We start from the raw sequence: 14836 nt of genomic DNA, 5'->3' as shown, positions 1-14836 counted from the left end.
GTCTACATCCATTTCCCCAGGATACCACTCCTGCTAAAATACCGTCCGCTTGCAATGGACCACCAGAATCTTCTGAAGACGCAGGTTTGCATCCACCACTAAGTCCGACGCACAGTGACACCATTTTCACCGAAAGCTTTTCTGCAACACGCTTGACTAACAAGGTGAAAGGAGGGAGTTCAGTACTGAATGAATATCATGGGCCTGGGCCCGACTTACCTACCCTGAAGTTCTAGGTTCTTGAAGATACCACCTACCGGTTAGTCCGTTCCCGATGGGAGGGCACCGGCAAACCGGTGTGCTTCCCTGCCTCCCTCTCAGTACCACATATAATGGCGCATCGGTCCCCCCGAAGGTGACCCTCACGTCATCCACTCGCTAACCATTCTCAAATCCATGCTTCATTGCTAAGTCGTCAACTTCGTCCACTCGTTTCCATCTCAGTAACCATAACAAAGCATAATTCGTCATCTTCGGGGAGCTGTATGCTCCCCTAATCTTGCAGCCCGAAGGTCGGCCCCCGTCCACCTTACGGCCACGAGCCATCGTAAAATCCACACTTACCATTAGCATGTACCTCATGCTTTGCCTGGTCACTACTTCTTATGTACCTATTTCTTATGTCTTATGTCCATTGTGAATAAGCACTTAGAGAAAGGCTTGTCACTGCTCCTCTACTTCAAAATCGCATGTTGGACAAATATGCACTCCGCCTGATTGACAATATGATTAAAAGAAGACTAAAGGAGAATCAGATACAGATATCAGATTAACTGCAGTCCATCGGAGGGCCCGTTTAAACTTTGTATTACAACATGTCAATTGGGTCGAACAAAATTGGCGATGAATCCAGATTTTGTCTATACAAGTCTGACGGACGGAAAATGGTGTAAAAACGTCCTGGTGAGCGATATGCGCAGTTTAATTTCGTTATTAAGAGAGTTTTGGGGAAGGTCAATAATGGTATGGGAAGGAATATCTTTAGACGCAGCTACAGAGTTGGTGGTGTCAGATAGAGGCAATTTATTATATTTAAATGAACATCGATATACATACTTATCGCTATAACCACTAGGAGTTGTTCTTAACTTATTTTTGATTCGTTTCTAACACCTATTTTGTTTATAACACAGATAATTTCAGTTATGATAGGTTCTTATTCTAACATTTGAAAGCTCACTGTGTCTCAACGAATTTAGATAAAATAAAACTAACAACCGTAGCGGATACTCGAAAGTGAATACTTCCAAGTTCCAAGAGCGTATCCGCAACTTTTGACACACCCTGTATCACGGACATCTTGGAACCTCTTATTGTACCATTTGCCGCATTGGTAGGGCAAGACTTCATTTATATGCAGGATAATGGACGGCCACATGTTGCAAGGGTAGTTTCCGACTACCTTAGGAATATTGAAATTTCAGTTATGGAGTGGCCAGCACGTAACCCTGACTGCAACTCAATTGAGCACTTATGGGATAATAAGTGTTTTCTAATTAGTATACCTAGCCTGCCTCAGAACTGCCTCCCCATAAAAAACAGCCGATTGCAAAAGAGACTTCAAGATGACTAAAATTGGACAGGTTGCTAGACAGCGAAAATAATTATTGATATCGCAACAATTAGCGAAAATTTTACTTGGTATTTTGACTTCGAAACCCTGGCAACGCAAAATTGCGGTCATCATACCTTGATGGTGCTCAACTCTGATTGGTCAAGTCTAGGATGTTTTTTCTTGATTATCGCTTGAGATAGGACCTTTTTTCTTTAAAATTCATATTATCACATTTACCCAAATACTCCCTTTTTTCTCTGAGGAGGCAGTTCTGAGACACTATTCACGTTGACTTTCCAAATACAGGGTTACTCACGAGAGGGGTACTTCTGAATTTTTATTTTGTCGCAACCAACAATACCAATGGCAGTAACTACTAAATCAAATGTGTTATTTCTTTTAAATTAGAAATCAAAGTAAGTTGGATAGATTTGTGAGAAATGTCAGATTGGCAGATAACCTGTATTTAATCAAAATTCAACAAAATTCAATAAAAGGTGTTCGAAGTGTCTACCATGGGCTTCTAAACATCCGCAGCGGCGACAGAATTCTTTCCACACTCTCCATAAATGAGGAGCACGTCAGTCTTTTCGTCGTTATTGTAAAAACACATTTTTCGAATTGACAAAAATTTTTTGCTTTAACGTCAAAGAGACAGAACTAAGAGCCATCGTGGATTCAGTTATAATTATTTTCTAAATTTGAAATCAAGATATTGTTGCAATGTGTATAATGGGTTGCCGTAAAAAGAAATTCAGAAATACCCCTCTCGTGAATAACCCTGTATACAGGTTTATTCACGAGAGGGGTACTTCTGAATTTTTATTTTGCCGCAACCAACAATACCAATGGCAGTAACTACTAAATCAAATGTGTTATTTTTTTTAAATTAGAAATCAAAGTAAGTTTGATAGATTTGTCAGAAATGTCAGATTGGCAGATAACCTGTATTTAATCAAAATTCAACAAATAAATTAACGAATTAAGTTAATGTAAAAGGTGTTCGAAGTGTCTACCATCGGCTTCTAACCATCCGCAGAGGTGACAGAATTCTTTCCACACTGTCAGTCTTTTCGTCGTTATTGCAAAAACAAATTTTTCGAATTGACAAAGATTTTTTGCTTTAACGTCAAAGAGACAGGACTAAGAGCCATCGTGGATTCAGTTATAATTATTTTCAAAATTTGAAATCAAGATATTCTTGCAATGTGTATAATGGGTTGCGGCAAAAAGAAATTCAGAAATACCCCTCTTGTGAATAACCCTGTATTGTGGGTGGCATTTTCAATTCCGTCGGGCTCATTATCACTCGTGAATTACCCTATCGCTTTGGTTCTCGAAGGTGACGAATTGAGCAATCCTCGACCTGCCTCTCTGCGTAAAAGACCTTTTCATGCACAAAAAACACTCACTTCACGCACTTAATACAAAATAGTTATTTTTATATTAAGTGCGTGTTTTTTGTGCATGAAAAGGTCTTTTACGCCGAGACGAAGGTCGAGGCAGTATAAGCCTTTGAATGCACAAAAACATCTTCACGCACGAAATATAAACAATATTTTTTCTATAATTGATTCAAAAAATTGAAATTAAAAATTCAAATTTTTGAAGGAATTCTGAAGTTTCAATGCAGTGACCATGTTGCTAGGTAACTAATAAAAAACAGTGCGTGAAATGAAAAACAGAAATAGTCGTATGCGTGAAATTGCATTTCACACACTGTTTTGTATGGTTTCTATGGTTTCGATCTTACTAACAATGCAAAAAAAAAATACACGTCAGAAAATGACCCACTTCAGGCACAGATAACTATGCGTGAATTTCAATTTTTTGAATCAATTACAGAAAAATAACTATTAATGAAACCTTTTTTTTAATTGTTTTTAGAAATCTTAGGGTGTTTTTTTGAATATGTACTATGGCGGCCAAAAAATTTTGGCCGTCACTTTCTTGACATTCAAGTAAAGCGTAAATAAACCTTTACAAATCGTAACCCCACTTTCGATTCTTGTCATTTTGACAATCAACTTAAACTGTTTGAAGCTCAGATATTCCAAAAATCCGACATGAATAGAGAATTAGAGCAATCGTACATAGATAACCTGAGGTAAACGTTCTGTGTAGTAGAAAGGACAAAATAATTTTGAGTTTTGAAATTTACCACCCAAAAAATAACGTTCATAGTAAAGACGGTAATCATGATGACAATAAAGTACGGATTACAATTTATTTCTTTTTGAATTGACAGACAATGACGGCCAAAATTTTTTGGCCGGCATAGTACTTATCTCAAATTTTCTGCTGCAGAAGTTTGTTACATACTACGGACATTCTATGGAAAAAAGTTAACACTGAAATTAAGGATTTTTTTCTATATTTTCACTTTTATTTTTTACTAGCTTTTACCCGCGGCTTCGGCCGCAAATTTGTTACGTGAAAATACCGGGATATCAAAAATTATCTTGGTCAAAGGTGGTCATGGATTTTTAAATAATTATCGAAGCATTTGTGTCAATAATTTTTTGAATGCCAAAATCTGAATTTTTATGCATGCCTTACAAATTGTGTTGGTGTGTTTCGCAAAACTGGCTCTGTGCTGGTAGGGCAATCGTTTGTACCGAAGAAATAAAAGAAGTTGTTAATGACATTCTTCAACGTATGGAACAAAACCCTACAAAACACACGAAATAAGTTGAGACGGATGTTTTCCAATCCATGACCACCTTTGACCAAGATAATTTTTGATATCCCCGTACAATCGGCAACGTCATGTGTTCAAATGAAAACCTGGGCTGAGTAGGTGTTGAAAAAGTAAACCATTTGGAGCAGTGTAATGTTTCAATTTCCCGCCGTTTGACATGAATACCATTTGTTTAATTGTTTATGTTTAATTGGCACATAATTGAATAAGTTTGTTTTTATCAAAGGGTGCTCTTAGATATTAATTTGCTTCGAGAATAGGAATCGTTTTTTATTGTATTTTTTATGTAAAACATTGCAAAGAAAACAAAACAGAACAAATTTTTGTTTATAAATTTTAGTTTAGCTCTACATAGTTAACAACTGTCAATTTACACTTAAAAAAAGCAAAACAATTAAAGGTTTCCAACGCCTTCCCAGCCCCAGATTTTATCTGAACGCCCGATATATTCGCTCGGGGTTTGATATGGGGAAAATAAAATGTTAAGTTGTTAGGTTAGGCCTTGTGCTGTTCTTTGTGATTGTGGGATTGAAAGATAAACGACTTGTACGAAAGTTTCTACTAAATTAGTTTACAATACCTACAGGATGTTTCAAAATTAACGAATTCCGAATTCAGAGCATGGAAGGACCCAGTGGAGCTCGAAAAATACTTAGAAAAAAAAATTCACTCTTCCTGAAGAAGATATAAGCACTTTAATTTTGTTCAATACATAGCAGCCTTCATATCCACAGTGACAAAATACTATTCTAGCTATGTTGCCGTCCCATTTTTAAGAAAAATTACAAAATTTTAGATTTTTTAAAGTAAAAGCTATTCTTCAAAAAATTGTTTTACGTTATTATTTTCCACAATCATCTACACCATAAATAACAATAACACTGAACTTTTCAGCCTGTATTTAAAGAAAACGCACTTCAAAGAGTGCACCTTCAGACCAATGTATCTTTGTGGGGGGAGTTCCGATTTTTTTTTAATTTCCATATTTGGACTACTGATACAACGCTCTGAACATGGAATTCGCGAATTTTGAGACACCCTGTATAACCAAAAATAATTAAAAACAACACGTTTTAAGTTGTTATTCAAATTATTTCTTCGTTTGCGTGGTGTTTCAAATAATCAGCACTTGACATTCTGCCATTCTAAGAACGTTAATAACATAACTATTAGGATTTTTGTATTGCCAACATGTGGCTTTATAATTTTGGCAAAGATTATACATTAATTTTTTTTTAAGATTGGCGATAGGGTTTTACATGCTAATTTTTCAATCTTAACTTTTGTCCTCATGAAAATATTCAACCCAATTTTGTAGTAAAGTTGTGGGATATGATAATGTATTGAAACAATTTCAATTTAATAACCAGAAGCAAGGAATAAGCTACCAAAAAGATGTTTTTTGAATCCCGTTTGCTTCAATTTTAAATTTTTAGTAGGCTGAAATTTCACCTGACATTTGTAATTTTGATATACAGTGCATTCACTTTTGTTTTAGACCAGAGTAGGCTATGGAAATTTGGCGAGTTGTATGGTAAGACTGTGGCTGAATGACAATATACATCATGTATAATATTTGAGGTTACACTTTCTTGTCAAAATTCATGACCATGTAGCCAAGCATTATCATTTTCCAATTAACTACATAGTTTCGAGGTCTCAATAATGTGTGTATTTAGTGATAAATGTAAATATTGCACAAATTTAAAACTAATTTACCTTAATACTTAATAATAATGTCAAATTTGACACTGGCAGTTCGAACAATTTTGATTTTGTTATCTTGACATAGCCCCGATACCAACATTTAAAAAAATTAAAATAGCCTACTCTGGTCTAAAACAAAAATGAATGTATTATATGTATTATGCAATTGATTGTGTAATTGCTTAACTGTCTATGGAGGCCATTTTGAACATTTCATTTAATTTTTATTGAAGTAAAGAACCTTGTTATAACATAATAATGAATCTATCGTTTTTAAAGTACCTAACTATTTTTTGCAATTAACATTTTGTTTGTAAATTGTTTATTACAACTATTTAGGTATTAAAAAATAAAGTATGTGAGTAGATATTATTGTTTAATCTAAAAACAATGCTAGGTTTTGTAATTTTCATAAAAATAAAAGTTAACAGGGGGTTGAAAAATAACCCTATGTCCAGTCTTAAAAAAAACTCACTGTATAAATAAATGTACTTTTTTTTCTTGAGTTGGGAACAGTTCTCAAAAATTACTTTGTGATAAACCCAGACGAAGGCGTGGGGGTGAAGCGGCGAAAGTGAGGGGATCTCCAACTCGAAAAAACTTTTTAATTAATTAATTAATTAATTCCTAGTAATGCAAGCTTTTCAGACGTCTTTTATGTTCGTACTTCGCAGCATCGAGTAATACGTCCATAATGATGAGGGGCTACGTTTCTTTGACGGTATAAAAAAAAGATAACTAATACTACGAACACTTACCATTTCATGAAAATACACCAAGATAACACTTTCATTTACAGTCATAGTCTTACTTAGATCCTGCCATTGTTCGATTGTCTCGTATTATTTCACCTCCCTTTTGATTTTTCCAGTAAGATTAAGTTATTTAAAGCTTGTTCCGCTTCATTTAAAACGTTTTTAGGTAAAGCACTATCAGTCAAACTAACTTTGCAAAATGTCTATTTGTATAAACAACCAAATGAAACTATGACACCGGAATATATCATGCAAACCCGATTTCCAACTCGAAAAAACTCTGTGCTCAAAAAGATTGAAAATGGTAGTAGGAGTTGGTTCTTATAAAATTAAAGTAGACAGCAATTTTCCCCCTGTTTTGAAGATCAAGTGCGTAAAATTTCACCAAAATTTGAGTAAAACTGTAGATTTGTATACAAAACAAAATAACAAACAGACATTCAGTTTTATATACAGTGTGAACATAAAGTTTGGAACAAAATTCATAATAACGTAATGTGATGTTTTTAAAAAATCACTCGAACAGGTCGATTTTATTTTGAAAAATGCCATCCTGTGACATGCAACTTGTTTAAATGACGTCACTCCTTTTTGCGCAATGAGGTCATCACCAATTTTTTTAAATGACAACCCCCACTTTTTTCATCTCTTTTTGATAGACCCTTCTACTACATAAACGACGAATGAAAAAAATTGGTACCTTACATAACAATTTTTTTGGAGAAAATGGCAATTTTTATTTCAAAAATTTTATTTAATTTTTAATGTTTTTTTTTTGTATGGGTATATTTAAAACAGAAGGTTTATTTTAATCGACCAAACAATTTAGAGGATTTACTGCAGCAAATTCGCTCTAAAATGGAACGAAAAGCCCTGACATTATTGAGTGCAGTGTACAAAGTGTCGTTAAGTGCCAAATGGTTGGCAGGGAATAATTTCAACATTTGCGTTGTTAAACTTTATTGTTAAACTTAGATGGTTGTTTGTTTTTGTTTGAGGTCAATTAAAATTTTTACATTAAAAATTAAATTATACAGGTGTCCCAGAACTTGCGGATCAAATTTAGAGTGCGTTTTCCTTGATGGTAATGAAGGTAAAAAATGTTCACCCTGCAACAGCTTTTTAGTTATGAATTAATCAAATTGACCAATAGAGCTCGATCTAATTTTCCCTTTACGAGAAAATTGAGTACCTTCCCTCAATTGCCAAGCAACGTGTAATTCGTATGCATAATAAAAATTTGTTACACAGTCTAGGACTGGTTTACAAATCTATGAGGGGCATGATAACCAACTCAATAGACCGGGACCAATGGCTTAACGTGACTTCCGAATCACGAGACAGAATATAGCTTTTTTTTTTTTTTTTAATTTCGCCCTGGGTCGGAATCGAACCCGCGACCCTCGCGTCCCTGAGCCGAAACGGACTCCCTTAGGCTATATTCTACCGGGACATTTTTTTAATACTGAACATAGCCCATACTTATTCCCTATGTTCAGTTTTAAAAAGCACAGGTCAATGCATGTATGTAATTACGTAACCAAGGTAACGAAAATAAGTACTTGACAGTTTAATAAAATGGTCAAGTTGTTTGACGAAAAAAGTACACATAATGCACTTATTTCATGCTAATAAAATCATTAGAAATGTGCGTAACATTTCCAATACAACACATGATAGACCAATTTCATCAATTGGAACAAATTTTAACATTATTGCAAAATTTCGACCATTTTTGTAGATCGTGTATAATTGGTTGCATAGCAACTCACAATTCATTGATCTGTGTTTTTTAAAATTGAACATAGGGAATTAGTATGGACTATGTTCAGTGTTAAAAAAATGTCCCGGTATATTCAATATTTATCTTGTCGACTTGTCGGAACAGACGTCAAAAGTGACAGCTACTTTTGAAATAAACAAAAATGGAATAATTTCGCCAAAGGCAGGCGAACAGATGTATAGAATCTTCATCAGGGAATGCAAGAAGTTTCTTCTTCCGGCAATGAATGAAATATTGTTTGTTATGAGTGAAAATTTTCAGAGCAATTGTAACCTTGAGGGGTATGGGAAATTGACGGGAGGGATATGATGAATTGAATCTTTGTTGATGGAAGGTAAAATGGTGACGTAGCGTCAAGTGAGTAATATTACTATTATACCTTAAAAATCTAAGTAAAAAGTGAAATATGCAGGGCCTGTGAAGTGAATCGGAATCACAAGAAATGTATCCTGACTCCTGTGCATACACTCTGCATCTGCAACGTATTAGCGCAGCTACACGAGCGGGACGCGTCATCGTCGAAATGAAAGAAAAGACTTTTAGGAACATTCTTGACATTGCAAAAAGCTGAAGTTACACGTAGGTTTTGAACAACAGATCAAGCACAGTGGCAGTTCTGAAAGAAAGAAGACAAAAACTGGATTGAACTAACCTATTTATTTTAGCATCATTATTAGTAAAAATTTAAGACCAAATTTTATAACTTAAACGATTGTAGAATGCAACAAATGACGTAAAAAAACAAAATAAAAAGAATAATTTATAACAAGTGTTCAAAATGACCACCTTTCATCTGAAGGAATAGGCGAGTTCGTCTTATTAAATTTTCCCTTGCCAGTCTAAGCATATTAGGAATCACAGTAGCCAGCACGATTCACCAACCGTAGAAATACGTTATGGCAAACGTCGTGGAAAACGTATGGCATATTCTCTTGAATCTTCACGTGCACTGCGCCCGCACAATCCATAAAATATAAGCATTTCGGCATACTCTGCAGCTGTATACATGATTTCAATACAAAGTTTGACAATTTCGAATTAAATTATAACTTGACGTTGTCAAAATCTTTATCTAATCCCGTGGGATAAATGACACTTATCCCACTCATTTGAGTGGAATAAGGAACTTCATTACAGGACGCATTTCATTACTCCACTCAGTGGGATAAGTGAGCTTCATTACCCCACTCAGTGGGATAAGTAAGTCATTATTCCACTGAGTGGTGTAATGAAACTGGCGGAAATAAATAAGATTTACCTTTTTTTTTTAATTCGGAGCAGTCTTAGATAAAATTTTGTACATAACACGTGGGCTAAAGCATATTACAGGAAACTCGTGTGATTACAGATGAACTCGGGCTAACGCCCTCGTCATCTGCAATCTTCACACTCGAATCCTGTAATATTGCTTTTATCCCACTAATTGTGTAAATAACTATTACAGTTGCCCAAACATTTACTGGAAATTTCATTCCATTCCTACTAGAATTATGTTGCTAGGCAATTCAAACTGTTGGTTAAATTTACCTGAAATTCAAATTAACAGCGACCTTCTGATTGGTCAACTTTAATTATTCATTACAAATAATCCACTATACCCTGTATTTTTTTTAAACGCTATTGCTTTCAGTTATCACCAAGGAAAACGCACTCTAAGTTTGATCCGCGAGTTCTGGGACATCCTGTATAATTAATCAACTTAAGCACATAACATTTTTGGTTTACAATACAAAAACTTCCGATAATAATGCGGAATCTGGAAAAGTGCCCCGAATGCTTGCAGCCTTTCCACGTTGAATAGCAAGGGAAATTCTCTCGAAAAGGAATTTCTTTGATTTTGAATCGCCTGGTTCCGCGATAAGTCGCTCTCCGATGACATTAATAAAATCGATAGCTTCTTTGCACCAAGGGCCTAAGGTTTCAAAGGCTAAATCTTTAAATATGTAATTTGATGAAATAATTGAACTATACATATTTGCTTTGTTTGCGTTTGCAAGCCATTTCAGCGGCAAAACCTGAAACTTCACAAGTTTTCAAAACGTAACTGTCTTCAAGTGTATCTACAATAGTAACGTCCCAAACTAAAGGTTGACCTTTAATCCATGGTACTAAAGTCATCCCATCTGGACGTTTTCCATCATCCCGACAAACAGTCCGTTTGGTTCTAAAGTTGAATTAACATGAATAGAAGTCAAAGACCGGTTGATAATAGAATTAATTTCATTGTGTCTGGAAAATCTACCACTGCTTTTTGAACAACTTAGACCGTGGATACCAATTACGTCAATTTTCGCATTGCATTTGCAAATATGAGGTGTACAAAGATTACAACCCAATCTTAAACCAATACAAACTTGGAAGGAAGTGTTATCTCAAAGAGTACCAATATTAGGAGAAGGTATTGCATGTAACCAAGATCCTGATTTTCTGCATTACAAAGCCTTAAAACGAACCAAATCTCTAGGTGAATTAAAGAATAAGTCATTGGCAATTATTCGTTTGATATTGATATTATCCCAATTTTTCTGAAATTGTGGAATTGTTGGTCTTTCGTTCTCTTTTTCTACATCCCAGACTCCTAAGGCTTCATCATAATGATGAATAATAAGCTCATTATCCTTAGAATTTAATAATAGAAAAACAAGCTTTTTAACACCAGGAATGGAAGATAGGAAAACAGGGAGGCAAATATCGGAAATGCGGCGAATTCCCCGCCCGTTAAATCTAATCGCGGTAAAGTGGACTGACACCATTGTATAATATCATTTAAACGTAAATTAAGTATTTTCTCTCTAAAGAAGACTTTAAAGAAAAATCAATTGAATTAACATAATTAGAAAATTTCCAAAATGGAATTGTTCTTAATAAAAAATTAAATTTTGTTATGAAAAGACAGTTCTTGATTAAAGTATAAGCCACGTGTCTGCTAAGGAGTTCAGCTTTGTTTAAAAGATTTTCAACTGTAATTATAGTTTTTTCGACAGTGATTTTGAAACCTTGATCAAAGATTGGAGAGCCTAAAAGAGATAAACCTCCTCGATCACAAATTTTAATACCTGGTGCTAAATTTTCAATTCCTTTATGACCTTTAAATCTGTGTCTCCAGAACAACAAAAGATCTCGCATTTGTTAAAGTTTAATTCAAGGCCAATTTCGCGGGATAAATTGATAACTTTCTTAAAGTCGAATAAAACTACTTCTGGGTAATCAGCTAAGGTTCCATCATCTAAATACCAAATATTCAGTTGAGAATGCAAAGATAAAATAATTGGTTGAATGGCAAGACTAAAAATCATCAACAGGGATCTCCTTGCTGGGTTCCAACAGAAGAAGAAATTAATTGATTACCGAAAAATAAACTTGAAGGATTTCTTTAGCATTGATAAAGATAAGGATAAAGAAGTGGCGTATGACATTTGACTTCTTTTAGAATACAATCCCGTTCGACTGAGTTAAATGCCTTTTTGAAATCTAATTTAAGAAGAACTTTGCCACGGTTTTGGTCGTTATTAACAAACGTTCGTGTGGTATGAATTGCTGCTTCGCATCCTAGTTTAGTTGCCACTCCAAGTTGGCGTGGAGATAAATATGTACAAATTTACAATATGACGACTTTGAAAACAGGTTAGCTTTGAGATCAATCTTCGCAAACAGTTTCCGATAGCGATCGGTCTAATTCCTCCATTTTTACTATGAAGGGCACATAAAGATTTTTCAAAATAAAATCGACCTGTGCAAGTGATTTGCCAAAAAACATCACGTTTGTTCCATACTTTATGTTCATACTGTATATAGATTTACTTTTTTCTTTAAAATTAAATTTATTTTTAAATAACATTTTGAATAGATAAATATAAAATCAACAATTGAATCAAAATTGTGATAAAAAAATTCAAAAATTAGTAAAACACTTTAACCTCTGAAGAACTACTTATTTATTCAATTGTGTTTATTAGATTAAGGGTCATAAACAATGATAAAATGTTGCATTAATTTGATCGTTGCAAAATTCCTTTCACAATATCTTGCAATTTATTTATTTTTAAATATTTCAATCGAAATGTATTATTATTATTAGACGCACGTGATTAGTTAATCACGAAAATAATAACAAAATGAAATGGTTATAAGATGATTATAATTAAAGCAAAATATGTATTATGAAATGGTGTAAGTAAAATTTTGTAAAGTAATAATTTTGATGTTTTATTGTTATTAATAATTTCTGGGTTGGGATTATCGTAACGTTGAAAGAAAAATAAGGCAGTTAAAAATACAGGGTAATTTATAATAGGTGTAAAAAACTTTGACATCGTGTTCAGGGAGTCATTTTAAGAAGAAAATGTTATATAGGGTGTAAGTAATCTGCCAACAATTGAGGGGCAATGCAGAATGCTGGGATTTTTAATAAATTGCAATTTTTTGTTGTGTGAAAATTTTCTTGTAGGAACTGGAAGCATTGAAAAATAACCAATTACGTTGCTGTAATTAATCAAAATTCACGTATCAAGTTAAAAAAAAAAAAACAAAAAACGAACTGTCTCAAAATTAACATTTCTAGTTTAATTAGTTCAGTGGCGTCGGTATTTCAATTATTGTGCCTGCAGTGCCGCAATCCTTCACAAACGAGGAATATGCAAACATGCTTGGTCTATGGTGAGGTTGGACAAAACAGTCGAGCTGCGGTAAGACGCTATCAAGAATTATATCCGAATAGACGACTGTCAAACAGAGGAGTCTTTGTAGACATCCACAGAAGGCTTTATGAATCTGGTCAAGTTCAGTAAAGTACTTACCTTCTAGGAAGGAATCCTAATCAATACGCTGTACAACGTGATGAAACACATTTTACATTTAACTGACGAAAATCCCAAATTGAGTGTACGTCAAATAAGTCAAATGTTTGAGACATCAACATTTACAGTTTGGAAATTGTTGAAAAATGAAAACATGCATCCTTATCATTATAACGAGTGACCCGAAGACTTTTGTCGCTGGTTGCGGTTGCTGGCTGAAAATCCTGGGTTTTTGGATCATATTCTTTTACGTAATATACGTAATTTTGTTTCAATAAACGTTTGGGCCGACATTCTTGGGCCAACGACTTGTTGGTCCTTTTATTTTGCCGAATCTATTGAATGGAAATTTATACTTGGAGTTACTACACACTGTAATTGAAGAGTACAGAGAAAATCTTCCAGTGGAAATTTTCGCCGCAAACATATGGCACATGCACATGCAAAATGGAATTCTTCCGCATATTCACCATGATGTTAATTATTTGAATAATGAGTATGGCAACAATTGGATCGGTAAAAATGGTCCTGTAACGTACCAAGGTCTCCAGACGTCAATCCTTTAGATTTTTATTTTTGGGACCACATTCGCACTCTCGTTTACAACACATTTCCATAAAATCGCCATGACTTATGGCCCAGGATTTGGATTGCACTAAATCAAATACGAAATGATCCCGCACTTCTCACATCCGTAAAAGGGTTGTTGCTGCAGCGTTTGCAAACATACATCGAAAACAATGGGGCACATTTTGAACATTTAATTGATAAAAATTTCATTTTTTGTAGTTGTTGATTTGCATAATTTACGCCGCTGTTTTAATTTCAAATGTAAGGTACTATATCTTTAGAAGGTAGCGCCATTCCGCTCCACAATTTTTTGCCTGGAAATTAAAAGAGAGGACATTATTGGTAAATCCCGTAAGTGTGACAAAGATAGAAGTATACACAATTTTTAGGGATGTTTGTATCGAGTCAGACAGATTCTATCTTTGTCACACTCACAGGATTTATCGATAATGCCATCTCTTTTAATTTCCAGTCAAAAAATTGTGGAGCGGAATGACACGAGTCACATTATCCAACAACACAATGTATTCAGAAAAATACTAAATTCTAATTAAAACAATTTGAGGTTATGTCTGATATTTTTAAGCAATTGAAGTTCGTTTTTTTTATGGTTTTTAAGCTATTGACAGAACACCTTACCTATTATATGTTTCTTATTTTACACTTTTACTATTTTTATTATTTTGTTACTGCATGCAATTAACACTTGCAGTTAATTTATTTACTTATAAATATTTAACATGGACATAACCAAGAATAGGACATAACCAATTACAGTAAAAAAAAGACGTTTCTGTCATCCGTTGTCTTTTAATTCAAATAATCGTCACTTGAAGTCTCTACTGTACGTACGATTTTTTTAAATGTCAAGAACAATTTTTCTTACGGAGAAATCATCGAGTGGGACGGCTATAATAAGCGCTTAGCGTTTTGATACAGTTGGCCATGGTAACAGATACTCGTTTTAGA

At 34.2% G+C, this 14836-nt stretch overlaps 1 long non-coding RNA gene across 1 annotated transcript; it reads left to right on the top strand.

Annotated features, from left to right (window-relative positions):
• Positions 1–2313: 2313 nt before the first annotated feature.
• On the top strand, positions 2314–9111 carry LOC138132855 (uncharacterized). The gene is made up of 2 exons (XR_011160204.1): positions 2314–8858; positions 8914–9111. It is a non-coding gene; the product is annotated as an uncharacterized lncRNA (long non-coding RNA).
• The last annotated feature ends 5725 nt before the right edge of the window (positions 9112–14836 follow it).

This window comes from Tenebrio molitor, chromosome 6 (assembly GCF_963966145.1).
Source record: "Tenebrio molitor chromosome 6, icTenMoli1.1, whole genome shotgun sequence".
Taxonomy (NCBI): Eukaryota; Metazoa; Arthropoda; class Insecta; order Coleoptera; family Tenebrionidae; genus Tenebrio; species Tenebrio molitor.
The sequence above is the reverse complement of the archived record's forward strand: the minus strand, read 5'-3'. Positions and strand labels throughout refer to the sequence as shown.